We start from the raw sequence: 14,729 nt of genomic DNA, 5'->3' as shown, positions 1-14,729 counted from the left end.
GAGCTTAAACTTTTCAGTAACTTGAAGCACTCACACGTAAGTGATTTTCATGTCCTTTGTTGATGATTTTTTTATTTTTGAGACCCTTGAAGCATGAGCTTTCAAATGAGGGGTATATCTTGCAAAATGGTTGATGGTCTAGGGCTTTTCATGAGAGCATTTAGGGTGTTTTCTAAAATTTTATGGAATAATACAAGGCTTAGTTGTGTAATAGACAACTTTTGTAAAAGGTGTTATCATGAAACACCTAAAGGGACCATTTTGCACAAGTTGTAAAATAAGTGATAAATGTGTGAAATAGAGAGAATTTGGGGTTGACATAAGAGTAAAAAGAGTTCAGCTAAGTTTAAAATCTGAAGAAATCAGATAAAAATCAATTTTTGAGCATAGGGGTAAAATGGTCATTTTGCCAAAGTTTAGAGGTAAAATGGTCATTTTACTGAAGATGTGAATTTTTTTAATTGCTTAAACTTACTTAGTGATTAAATGAGTTCATTTTTCTATTATAGATCAAGAAATACCAAATTCGAGCCTAGACCGGGGGAAAGCCAAGCAAATCGGCTAAATTGACTAGTCGCCACATTTTGTAATTCGAGGTAAGTTGTATATAAATAATACAACTACATTGTTAATGTATGTATTGAATTGTACTGAGTTAATATAGCATGAATTTTTTGGTTGTGAAATTGAGAATGTATAAGGATAATTGAGATAGTGGAAATTTCGTTGTAACCTTAGGAAGTAAATCAGATATTCATGTCATGACGTTTGGGTCATTTGTTTGTGAGCTAGTGTAAGGCATGTTTGGGACATGCATTAGCCACATTATGAGAGCCAGTGAAAGACCATGTCTTGGACATGGCATCGACCTCGAGACGTAAGCCAGTGTATGACATGTCTGGGACATCCATCGACTACTAGATGATAGTTAGTGTAAGACCATGTCTGGGACATGGCATCGACACCTTACCCACGTCTGAGGCTTAATGAATACCTAGTAGCGTTCTAAATGGTTCAACGGTGAATGTTATGTTCTTAAGCTAATAAGAAAAGTATAACCATGTTGTGAGTGGTACAGGTACCTAATTGGTACGTATGAGATATGAGCTCATTGAACAATATGTGACTAGTATGGATGGTAATGAGTAAGTTATGCCTATGCCTACCTTGGTATCATGAGCATGTGGATCATTGATAAAATGTTGTTGTTGTGTACTTACTTATATGCAACTTACTAAGCTTTTATGCTTACTCCCTTTCCTTTCCATTTCCTTACAGTGCCGCCTAACTAGCTCAAGGATTCCAAAAGTCAGAGATATCAATCACACTATCAACCGAAGCACTTGGTATAGTTGGATTTATATTTTTGAATATGGCATGTATAGGACTTAGACTTTACTATTTTGTGTCTTTGAGAATTGGCCGAATGTGTTGGCTCGGGATGGAAACCCTTTAATTGGTATTAAGCTTTGAAGGATAGTTAATATTCATTTTGAGTTTATGAAAGATGCATTCTCACGGTTGAATGAATGTCTATTATGTCTGATTTAGTTATAGGAGTTATGATAAACCATAATTTATACATATTTTTATCCCATGCTTAGCACATTTATGGATGGTTTCTCCTTATATTTGGTGAATTAGATGTTCCTAATCCTTTAATTTCATGTTTTATACTTAAGTGAGTATAGAAGAGTAAAAAGAGTGAGAAACGGGCCAAAAACGAAGAAAATGACCCACATGAGAAATCAACACGGCCTGGACTTCCTCACACGGACGTGTCACACAGCCGTGTCTCTTTGGCAGGATCGAAGCACGACTTACACGGGTAGACTACACGGCTGGAGTAATCGCACACGGGCGTGTCACACGGACGTGTCCCTGCTAAGCCCATATATAACCCTATTCGAAAAAGGCCAATTTTGAGGGCTCTTAGGCATTCTAAAGCCTATTTAAACACCTAAGGAGGCACCTAGGAGGGAGACGCAGAGTAGGAGGCAAGGAATTACTCAACGGAAGCCGATTGGTCCATCTCAGAAGCCAGATTCATCATCAAGACGGAAGATCTCCTTTCAATTTCCATTCAGGGGTTTTGGGTTTTCTTTATGTTTTGTATTCATTATTATTTTGATATTTTTTTCTTCTATAATCATGAACTAAACCCTCTAAATACCTAAGGGGAATGAAACATAAGACGGATCTTGTTATTATTATCTAAATTGTATGATAAATATTTGACTTGTTCTTAATTATGTGTTCTTAATTCTTGTTTTAATATTCTAGGATATTGATTCGAGTTAATGCTCTTATTCAGAGGAGGAATAGACCCTGTCTAAGAGTAAATTTATCATAATTAACCGGAGTTGATTGCACACCTAGAGATAGGGTGATAAGATTTTGCCAAATTAAGGTGAAACCTAATAAGGGGATCCATAGATGGAGTTAATGCAACACTAGGTGTTAATTAGAAAGAGATTTCAATTAATCAACCTAGGGTTAGACGTTATTAGTCTCGAGAGAGATAATAATATATAATAATATAACTTAAGGATTTCTACAAATCAAGTCAAATGAATAAATCGTCTGGTTCAGAGTCAAATAACAAGTGAAGTCTAAATGGATTTTTCCTTGGGTATTGTTTTAATCAATCGAATTTTCCCAAAAGATTTTCCCCAATTTCTCTCTGTGCACTCTTAGTTTAGTTAATTAATTTAGATAAACAAATCCCTTAATTTTTAGGCTAGATAATAAAAAGAAAGTAATTACTCGTACTCTTGGTTCCTTTAGGTTCGATAATCCGATCTTGTTAAAGCTATACTACTGTTCGATAGGTACACTTTCCTTCATCGTGATAATAGTTAGTTTCAAGAACAATTAATTATAAATATTTAAAACCTATCGCGAGTATCATGTATCAAGTTTTTGGCGTCGTTTTCGGGGAACTAGGATATTAGGAACACTCAATTTTTATCACTTTAGCCATTTTACATTTATTGCAATTTAATTTTTTATTTTCTTTTCTAATTCTTCATGTATTTTCTTCTGACAGGTTTTTCTAGTTTATGATCAGAAGAAACCTGTCAGGACCATTACTGTTTGATAGTGAGTCGATCGCACAGTTCGTAGAAACCGAAGAGAAATAAGGCGAAGCTTAAGATACACAGAGGAAGAGCAAGAGAACGATATTTCAACCACAACTGAGGAGATGGCTGAAAACTAAGAAAATCCGCTGCCTCCTGCGATTGCTGCTAATCAGAATCCTGCTCCACGTACTATGTATGATTATGCTAAACCTTCTTTAACAGAAACTAAATCGAGCATAGTTAGGCCTACTATTGCTGCCAATAATTTTGAACTGAAACCTAACACCATTCAAATGATCCAACAATTTGTTCAGTTTGATGGTTTGCAGGATAAGGATCCCAACGCTCACTTGGCAAATTTCATAGAATTTTGTGACACTTTTAAAATCAATGGCGTTTTTTATTACACCATTCGCCTTCTGTTGTTTCCCTTTTCGTTGAGGAATAAGGCTAAACAATGGTTGAACTTGTTACCATGAGGGTCAATCACTACTTGGGAACAATTGACTGAAAAGTTTTTATTAAAATATTTTCCACCGGCTAAAATAGCCAAATTACGTAATGATATCTCTTCTTTTGTGCAGATGGATTTAGAAACACTCTACGATGCATGGGAGAGATACAAGGACCTTTTGAGAAGGTTCCCTCAACATAGGCTACCACTTTGGCTACAGGTTCAAACGTTACATAATGGCATGAATCCTTCGACTCGATAGATGATCGAAGCAGTCGCTAGCAGAACCATCAATAATAAGACACCTGAAGATGCTTATGAATTTATAGAAGAGATGTCACTGAATAATTATCAGTGGCAAGTCATGAGGACAAAGCCAACAAAAGTAGCCGGCATTTATAATGTCAATTCGATCACCATGCTCTCTAATCAGCTAGAACTCTTGAATAAGAAAATTGATGGTTTTCTTGGTTCTTCACAGGTTCACCCAGTAATGCAATGCGAAGCAAGTGGAGGTGGATCAAGCAATTCAGATTTCCCACCCTTTGGCCACAACATGGAGAAGGAGCAGTTAAATTACATGGGTAATAATCCTCGATCTCAAAATAATCCTTATAGTAATACTTACAATGCAGGTTGGAGGAACCACCCAAATTTCTCATGGGGAGGCCAAGGGAATCAGCGACCACCACCACCTCCAAGCTTCCAACAACCACCCTATCAACAAGAGAAAAAGCCAAACCTTGAGGAGATGTGAACAAAATTCATCTCGATATCAGAAACTCATTTTCAGAATACTGAGACAGCACTTAAAAATCAACAAGCATCGATCGAAGGGCTCAAAACTCAGATAGGTCAGCTCACTAAATTGATGTCTGAACGACCACAAGGTAGCTTGCCGAGTAATACTGAATCTAACCCAAGGGAGCAAATCAATGCAATTACCATTCAAGACGAGGAAGGGTTTGTTGCACATGAACCAGAACCAAGGAAAGAAACTATGGTAAGTAAAGGTAAGGGTGAGGTGGACCACAATGACCAAAAACTGGTAAATAAAGAATACAAACCTCGTGTGCCATACCCAAATGCGATAAGGAAAGACTGTACAGAAGAACAATTCAGTAAATTTCTTAAATTATTAAAGAAGTTACATATTAACTTGTCATTTATTGAAGCTCTTTCGCAGATGACAAACGCAGTCAAATTCTTAAAGGAGCTTTTAACAAATAAGTAGAAGTTGGATGAGGCGTCGCATGTGGAACTAAATGCGGTTTGCTCAGCCATACTACAGAATAAGTTGGCCAATAAATTAAAAGATCCAAGGAGTTTTACGATTCCCTGTTTAATTGATAGCCTAGATGTTAATAATGCTTTTGCTGATTTAGGGGCTAGTATCAATGCCATGCCTTACAAAATGTTTAAACAACTAGTCTTGGGAAACTCAAACAAACTAGGATGAGTATTCAATTAGCCGATAAAACAATCAGATTTCCTAGGGGGATTATTGAAGATGTACTCATTAAAATTAACAAATTTATATTCCCAGTTGATTTCGTGGTTCTAGACATAGAAAAGGATAGTAATGTTCCTTTATTTTTAGGGAAGCCCTTTTTAGGAACCGCTAGAACAATAATTGATATTGGCACAGGTGTACTCACACTTCATGTGGGAGATGAAACAATCATCCTTCAAGCTCGTAATTCGAGTAACACATTGAAAATTGAAGGTGGTTGTATAAATCATTCTACTAAAACTGACCATGTGGTGCAAACCTACTTTGCAGGAAATAAGTTTGAAGAACCTACACGAGCCATGTTCAAGCAACAATAAAGGACCTAGCTATGAAGAACGAAGGCTACAAATTGAGGAACTCGATGAATGGCGGACACAAAAATTGAGAACACCCGATAAACCAAAACTAAGCCAGGATGAGCTCAATACATCACCAAATCAACTTAAGGTTAGAGACAAAGTACTACTAGATGCAGCAGATCCTCGCATTACTACTTTTGAACCTAATGAAGAAATTCCTCTTACGATACTCAGTACTTTCCCATATGGTACAGTCGAGGTAATTCACCCCAAATTCGTAACTTTTAAGGTAAACAATACTCGTCTTAAACCTTATATTGATAAAGTTGATAGCAGGGATGAGGAGTGTAAACTCCTCGAGCCACCATGATCACACACCAGAGAGGTAAGTCAAGCTTAGACTATAAATAAGTGCTTCTCGAGAGGCAACCCGAGCACTAACAGTAATGATTTATTTAAATTCTAAATTTTCACATCTAACCTACTAACTGAGTCTTGAAATACAGGGTCTTCCCATCCACACAGCCAGGCACACGGGTGTGCCTTAGGCCGTGCTCACACCACAAAAGAAGACACGGTCGTATGATACGGCCATGTGAAAACATGACAAGATTTTTTCCCAACACGGGATGCGATAAGTCGCCATGACCGTGTCATAAGGCCGTGGGCGAAACTACCAAAACAACACGGGCGTGCGACACGCCCGTGTTTTGAAATCGTGGGTGAACTTTCGACACTGTCAAACTGACACGGGCATGGGCTATCATACATGAGCGTGAGAAAAGCGAACGAAGCAAGACACGGCCGTGCGACACAGCCGCGTGCACCCACACGCCCAAGGAACACGGGCGTGGGGCGAATGTCAGACGCGCCTAAATTTAAAAATCGCGAAACACACGGGCAAAAATTAAGGCACACGGGCGTGCCCCACAGTCGTGTGCCCCAAAATCTATATAAACCCCTTACTATTCATCATCCCCCTCCCTAAAAATCCCTAACCCTAGCTGCTGTAACTCCATACGCCCTACCTGCCACGCCCGTGCGCTGCCTACAACACTATTTCCGGTGATGACGATGTTTAAAAACTTTTTATTTATTATTTTTGTTTTCACTTTTATCTTTATTTATCTTATTTAAGTACTTTTTATTTCACTTTCCTTTATTATTTTTTTAATTTTAGTTTTTATAATTTTTATTGAATAATTTATAGTTTCGACTATTTCATTATGAGTAATTATGCTTTATTATATTTCCTAAAAAGTTCTTGATTCTATCATAGTTATAAAGAGCTCCAAAGCTCATCATCGCATAGGAGCTAAAAACTCCACTGGAAAAGATTCTCCACGACTGCCATGTCCTACTCGACCACGACCATAGCTACTACCAGATATAATATTCTTTTGGCGCATGACTTATGGACTAATGAACCTCTACCACCATCGGAGTATCCTCCTCCACTCTCATCATTGCCTTGGCCGATTATTCTCCATAACTCCAAATCAATGAGTTGATTCATAATTCAGGAAGTTTCACTTCTCTCCCTATCTTATGATTATTTATCTATATTTTTCAATATATCTATCTTTGTACATTGAGGGCAATGTACCTCTTAAGTGTGGGGGGGTCTTTTATATCATCATTAGAAATCCCTGAATTTTATCTTATTCTCACGTGAATCACTCATATCACTATTAGAATGAATTTTAATTAATTTATGATTTTTATTGATATGTCTTGAATTAAAACATAAGCATTTATGCATTGATTTTTTAAACTTTAAGACATTAGGGAATCAAGCATGGTAAGATGATTTTTGAAGAATTAAAAACTTTTAGATTGTTTCCCTAAGTTTAGGTATTATCTTGAGTTGAAATTCAAAAGTTTGAACATCAAAAAGCCATAAATTTTGAAAGATCTTGAGCTTTTAGAGCATATTTTATTTCTTTCATGCTCACTTTTATTATGAGTGCGTCAATTTTGATTTGTTATTCTAGAACTTGCTTGATTATGCATGTCAAGACCACACCATTTGATTGATATGTCAAGATGATAAAGGAACTTAGGTTTAACCCGCTCACTCTACAAAAGCCTACCTTCATAATTAACCCTTAGTGAACCCCTTTGAGCCTAACAAACCATTAATTGATTTACCCTCAATATTAACCCATAACTTATTATTGTTGAAATCCCCTAATTTGATCCCTATTATTTTTCTCTTCTATGTATTTGACTTGTTCTTAAAAAAAAGTACTTTAATACATATTAGTAGTAATTCGTCGTTTTTGAGCTTGAGTGTTAATTCCATATTCTGAGAAGAAGCTCACTTGTATTCAACTGATCACTAGTCATTTTTCTAGCAAGGTAATTTTTCAATTCAATCTCGATTCTAACCTTTTCTTTCAGCTTTTAACCATACCCCCTAACCAAAGCCACGTTCCAACCCTCTAAAAGACCTTTTTGATTGATGTATCAGCTCAATATATAGTGGTGGAGATTTGATTTTCAAGCAAGCCTATGGCAATAGCTTTTCATATTGACTAATGAGTGCTTTTATTGATGTTCTTAAACACCTTGATTACTTTTAGCGAATCTTTAGTGAGGATGTTAAACTCTGTGATATTTTGATCAAAGGTAATCACTTAGATAAGGGGAGACACCTGTGTTTTCTTGATAAAATACTCAACTTGGAATGTTTGAAACTTTGATGTAATTTTAGTTGAATTTTCAATGTATGAATACTTATGGATTATTTTGAGATATTATTGATAGAGATTATAAATTGAGAAGAATTTATTTTGATTATGAGTTGAGGATTTTGCTTGAGGACAAGCAAACGCTTAAGTGTGGGGGTATTTGCTAAACCGTAATTTATACATATTTTTATCCCATGCTTAGCACATTTATGGATAGTTTCTCCTTTGATTTGGTGAATTCGATGCTCCTAATCCTTTAATTCCATGTTTTATATTTAGGTGAGCATATGAGAGTAAAAAGAGTGAGAGACGGGCCGAAAACGGAGAAAATAGAGCCACATGGGAAATCAACACGGCCTGGACTTCCTCACACGGGCGTGTCACACGGCCGTGTCTCTTTGGCAGGATCGAAGCATGACTTACACGAGTAGACTACACGTCCGTGCCTATTCAACAGCCTTGACCACAGGCTAGAGTAATCGCACACGGGCGTGTCCCTACCGAGCCCAAGTATAACCCTATTTGGAAAAGGCCAATTTTGAGGGATCTTAGGCATTCTAAAGCCTATTTAAACACCTGAGGAGGCACTTAGGAGGGAAATGCAGAGTAGGAGGCAAGGAATTACTCAAGGGAAGCCGATTGGTCCATCTTAGAAGCTGGATTCATCATCAAGACGGAAGATCTCCTTTCAATTTTCATTCAGGGGTTTTGATTTTCTTTATGTTTTGTATTCATTATTCTTCTGAGATGATTTCTTCTATAATCATGAACTAAACCCCCTAAATACCTAAGGGAAATGAAACCTAAAACAGATCTTGTTATTATTATCTAAATTGTATGATAAATATTTGACTTGTTCTTAATTATGTGTTCTTAATTCTTATTTTAATATACCAGGATATTGATGCGAGTTAATGTTTTATTCAGAGGAGGAATAGACCCTGTTTAAAAGTAAATTTGTCATAATTAAGCGGAGTTGATTGCACGCCTAGAGATAGGGTGATAAGATTTTGCCGGGTTAGGGGGAAACCTAATAAGGGGATCCATAGATCGAGTTAATGCAACACTAGGTGTTAATTAGAAAGAGATTTTAATTAATCAACCTAAGGTTAGACGTTATTGGTCTCGAGAGAGATAATAATATAACTTAGGGATTTCTACGGATCAAGTCAAATGAATAAATCGACTGGTTCAGAGTCAAATAACAAGTGAAGTCTAGGTGGATTTTTCCTTGGGTATTGTCTTAATCAATAGAATTTTCCAAAAAGCTTTTCCCCAATTTCTCCCTGTGTACTCTTAGTTTAGTTAATTAGTTTAGATAAACAAATCCCTTAATTTTTAGGCTAGATAATAAAAAGAAAGTAATTACTAGTACTCTTGGTTCCTTTGGGTTCGACAATCCGGTTTTGCTAAAGCTATACTACTTTTTGATAGGTACACTTACCTTCATCGTGATAATAGTTAGTTTCAAGAACGATTAATTATAAATATTTAAAACCTCGCGTGAATATCACGTATCAAGTTATACTTGTTTCGATATAGGTTGGTATTTGTATGGATCTATATATGTAAGGGTGACAATGAGGCTTGGTAAATAGCCTTATGTTGTCCATACGGGTAAACACACGGGCATATGTCTAGGTCGTGTGTGACACACGGTCTACCCCATGGGCGTGTAGTCTGGCCGTGTGTCCCCTGCACGTAAAAATTTCAAGTCAGTATGCATGATAATAAACACACGAGCAGACACACTACCGTGTGTCTCAGCCATGTGGAAGACACGGCTTAGCACACGGGCGTGTGCCTTGGCCGTGTGACAGTACGAGCATGCTGACGTCAAGAATAGAATGTCTATGTTTTTGCACACAGGTTAGGACACAGGTGTATAGCTGTTGTGTGAGGGACACAGGCCAATGACCCAGGCGTGTGTCTGGCCGTGTGAAAACCCCTGTAGGTGTAAATTAGAAATTAATTCTACACAGGTGGGGGACATGGGCGTGTCCCAGGGTGCTTAGGCTGTGTGAGCCTCACGGGCCATCGCATGACCATGTCGAGTTGGTTACACGGGCGTGTTGCCCTTCCACACGGTCGTGTGACCTGTCTTAAGGACAAAATTTTTATAGTTGGTTTAAGGACCCGGCATAGTCCCGAATGGTTTTCAACAGTCGATTTGAGGCTCGTTGGCCCATAATAAGAAGTTTAAGGTCGATATAAAAAATTTTTAAGTTTGAATCGAGTCTCGGTGACTTGAGATTGGTTGTACGCATGAGATCAAGTTAGGTAATGCCTTGTACGCCTCCCCGACGTGGGTTACGGGTATATGGTGTTACACATGTTCGCTCACCCGTAAGAGGCTTAAGCTGCCATGGCCACAAGCTTCAAGATAGGATAATGAAGATAATGATGGAGAAAAAAAGTTCTCTTTTTCTTATCACGTCCCCTTTCTATGTCCTCCTCCAATAGTACATGTGTCATTTTCCTTAGAATTATTCTATCCTTGTACGTACAGGTTGGTTATACCAGACTGGAGAGCTCACACAATATTGGTTCTTATTCGGGCAGTTGCCAAGTGCGGCTACAATTTTGGACGCAATCTGGAATGCAACAACATTAATGCAAAAAGATAGCAAAATTAAGGATAAAATAGGCTAGGATTCACTGAGTTATAAAATGCAATTTACTAAAATGAAAATGCTAAAATATATGCTAAGGATAACTAAATGGGAACAATTAAACTTGTGTACTTTCTAGTGCTATCACTTTTCCCTTACTATGAGTCACACACTAAACCCAGAAAGGAGGATTAGTAAAAATAAAAAAAATAATAAAAATCTTATCTATACCCGAAAATTTTCCTAATTATTATTTTTATAGTGTAAAAATTAAAATCAAACTAGTGATGTTGCCTCCCCGGTAATGGAGCCAACAACTTGACCGCCTCCGGACGTATTAACATCTAGAGTGTGAATATTGCAATAAAAGATCTAACGATGAGGTGATATCCACAAGTATATGGGTCCAGTTGTAATATAGTTACAACGAAGTAAGTGAGTACTCAGAGGATCGTACCCAAGGAAAGCTAGTGCGAGATCGATTTTAACCTGAACACCGAAAAATCTAATTAGTACTTTAAATCAGTTATAGTGCGTAAACTTAATAAAAGGGGTCTTTAAGAAAGAATAAAATATAATAAGGATAGAAATAAAACTCAAGAGACCTAAAAATTGAATAAATCAAATTTTGTTATGGGTGATTAACTTGCTTCAGTAATCCTCATCAACTGTCACTTTGGATTCCTTGTTAATCAACTAGTCGCTATCCCAACAGGATCTTTTGATCTTCCACTCAACTAATGACTCAGTAAGGACTACTTATCTTCCAACCTCACAGCCTAGAATGGCTTCGCGTGAAGGTGTTCACGAATAGGCCATACCAATTTTGGGTTAATTTCCACCTTGATAACTTCCTAAGGTTGTCAGGCCTAGTGTTTAGGCTCTTCCTTTCCCAAATAACTAATCCATTGAGTAACCTTATAAAATAGTTAAAAGATCATACCTCTACTCGCTAATCCCCCATAGAAGGATTAGTTCATCATGGTTTTCATAAGCAATATGGAAATGATATAAAGAACAAACATGCTAAATGAATTGACAATGTAGAATTTAAGAAAAATGTTTTATTTTTATTAAGAATGATTGTGAATCCACAAGTTTGATTGTCTTCCAAAAATCAGACCTCTTGAGATCAAACAAAGAACAAGTTTAAAATAGACTCAAAATCTAATAAGAATGAAAAGTTAAACTAAAATTTAAAAGAATAATTCTAAACAAGGTAATTGGTGTGCATAACATGTGGGAAATGAGCCTAGTTATAGATTTTAGATGGTCGTCATCCTTAACCCTAGGTTAGCTGATGTTAACGAGCTTTAAGTTTGATTGTGCAGACTAAAACTCTCCCTGGCTTTTGTTAATTCCCATCCAGAGCTGATTTCATGACATAAGAGTTAGTATACTCCTCTTGGGATATCTTCAGGGTTATGTCACAACATCTTTAAGCTGTGTCGCGACATCGAAGGCAGTCTCGTGATTTCTCTATTCTGCTCACTATGTTGCGACATTACTCATTTTGTGTTGTGACATAGTGACTAGTATCAATCTATTACGCCCTCTAATGGTCTCTTGCACACTTACAAAGTTAATTAGCCCACCCTTAGGCCTCATTCGACCCCCAAGGTCAATAAAAAACTCATTTTGCACATTTTACTAACTGTAAGAAAACTTATGAAAAAATAATTAGGACTTAATGAAAATGCCTGCTTTAAAGCTCCTAAAGTGCGAAAATTAGTTTAATCTACTACACTAAATTATGGCAGATCAAAGAACAAGAAAATAAAAAAAAATTAAAATCCTAAATTTACTAACTAAACCCTAAAAATGGCTCGGCAAAAAAGCTCTCAAGCTTAAACTATGTTTAACTATATATAGGCAAAGTTAGCAACCCAATTTAGGTCAAATACAATCCTTGATCATACAACACATAGGTTGTGCGAACGAAAACTCCTATACTTATTTTTTTCCCTCCGTCAGACCTATGTTGCTGATAAACCGTAATTTATACATATTTTTATCCCATGCTTAGCATATTTATGGATGTTTTCTCCTTAGATTTGGTGAATTCGATGCTCCTAATTCTTTAATTTCATGTTTTATACTTAGGTAAGCATAGGAGAGTTAAAAAACCAAGAAACGTGCCAAAAACGGAGAAAATGGACCCATAAGGGAAATCAACACGGCCTATACTTCCTCACACAGGTAAGCCACACGGCCGTGTCCATTTGGTAGGATCGAAGCACGACTTACACGGGTAGACTACACGCCCGTGCCTATTTAATAGCCTTAACCATGGGCTAGAGCGATCGTACACGGGCATGCCACACAGGCGTGTCCCTGTCAAGCCCAAGTATAGTCCTATTTGAAAAAGGCCACTTTTGAGGGCTCTTAGGCATTCAAAAGCCTATTTAAACACCTAATGAGGCACCTAGAAGAGACGCACGAAGTAGGAGGCAAGGAATTACTCAAGGGAAGTCGATTGATCCATCTTAGAAGTCGGATTCATCGGCATGACTGAAGATCTCCCCTCAATTTCCATTCAGGGGTTTTAGGTTTTCTTTATGTTTTGTTATCTTTATTCTCTTGAGATGTTTCCTTTCATAATTATGAACTAAACCCCCTAAATACCTAAGGGGAATGAAACGTAAGAAAGATCTTGTTATTATTATCTGAATTGTATGATAAATATTTGACTTGTTCTTAATTATGTATTTTGAATTCTTGTTTTAATATTCCAGGATATTGATTCAAGTTAATGCTCTTATTCAGAGGAGGAAAAGTCCCTGTCTAAGAGTAAATTTTTTGTAATTAAGTGGATTTGATTGCATGCCTAGAGATAGGGTGACAAGATTTTGCCAGATTAGGGTGAAACCTAATAAGGGGATCCATAGATCGAGTTAATGCAACACTAGGTGTTAATTAGAAAGAGATTTCAATTAATCAACCTAGGGTTAGATGTTATTAGTCTCGAGAGAGATAATAATATAACTTATGGATTTCTATGGATCAAGTCAAATGAATAAATCGTCTGATTCAGAGTCAAATAACAAGTGAAGTCTAGGTGGATTTTTCCTTGGGTATTGTCTTAATCAATCGATTTTTCTCAAAAGCTTTTCCCCAATTTTCTCTCTGTGCATCCTTAGTTTAGATAAACAAATCCCTTAATTTTTAGGCTAGATAATAAAAAGAAAGTAATTACTAGTACTCTTGGTTCCTTTGGGTTCGACATTCCGGTCTTGCTAAAGCTATACTACTCTTCGATAGGTACACTTACCTTTATCATGATAATAGTTAGTTTCAAGAATGATTAATTATAAATTTTTAAAACCTGTCGCGAATATCACGTACCAAGTTTTTGGCACTGTTGCTGAGGAACTAAGATATTAGGAACACTCGATTTTTATTACTTTAGCCATTTTATTTTATTTGCAATTTAAATTTTTGTTTTCTTTTCTAATTTTTCTTTTATTCGTTCCTGGCAGATTTTTATAGTGTAAGACTAGAAGAAACCCGTCGGGACCATTACTGTTTGATAGTGAGATCAATTGCACAGTTCGCAAAAACTGAAGAGAACTAAAGAAAAGCTTATGATACACAGAGGAAGAGCAAGAGGACGATACTTCAACCACAACCGATGAGATGGCTGAAAACCAGGAAAATCCGCTACCTCCTGTGAGTGCCGCTGATCTAATAAATCAGAATCCTAGTCCGCGTACTATGTATGATTATGCTAAACCTTCTTTAACAGGAATTGAATCGAGCATAGTTAGGCCTGCTGTTGCTGCGAATAATTTTGAACTGAAACCTAACACTATTCAAATGATCCTACAGTTTGTTCAGTTTGATGGTTTGCAGGACGAGGACCCAAACGCTCATTTGGCAAATTTCTTAGAATTTTGCGATACTTTTAAAATCAATGGTGTTTCTGATAATTCCATTCACATTCAGTTATTCCCTTTTTCATTGAGGAACAAAGCTAAAAAGTGGTTGAACTCATTACCGCGAGGGTCAATCACTGCTTGGGAACAAATGACCGAAAATTTTTTATTAAAATATTTTTCGCCGGCTAAAACGACTA

The 14,729-nt window shown here is 36.8% G+C and overlaps 1 non-coding gene across 1 annotated transcript; it reads right to left on the bottom strand.

Moving 5' to 3' along the window:
- Nucleotides 1-3,634: 3,634 nt before the first annotated feature.
- Nucleotides 3,635-3,741, bottom strand: LOC121204386 (small nucleolar RNA R71). Its single transcript, XR_005899311.1, has one exon. It is a non-coding gene; the product is annotated as a small nucleolar RNA R71 (small nucleolar RNA).
- Between the last annotated feature and the right edge of the window lie 10,988 nt (nucleotides 3,742-14,729).

Source organism: Gossypium hirsutum, chromosome A07 (genome assembly GCF_007990345.1).
Source record: "Gossypium hirsutum isolate 1008001.06 chromosome A07, Gossypium_hirsutum_v2.1, whole genome shotgun sequence".
NCBI lineage: Eukaryota > Viridiplantae > Streptophyta > Magnoliopsida > Malvales > Malvaceae > Gossypium > Gossypium hirsutum.
This window is presented reverse-complemented; position numbering and strand designations above follow the sequence as displayed.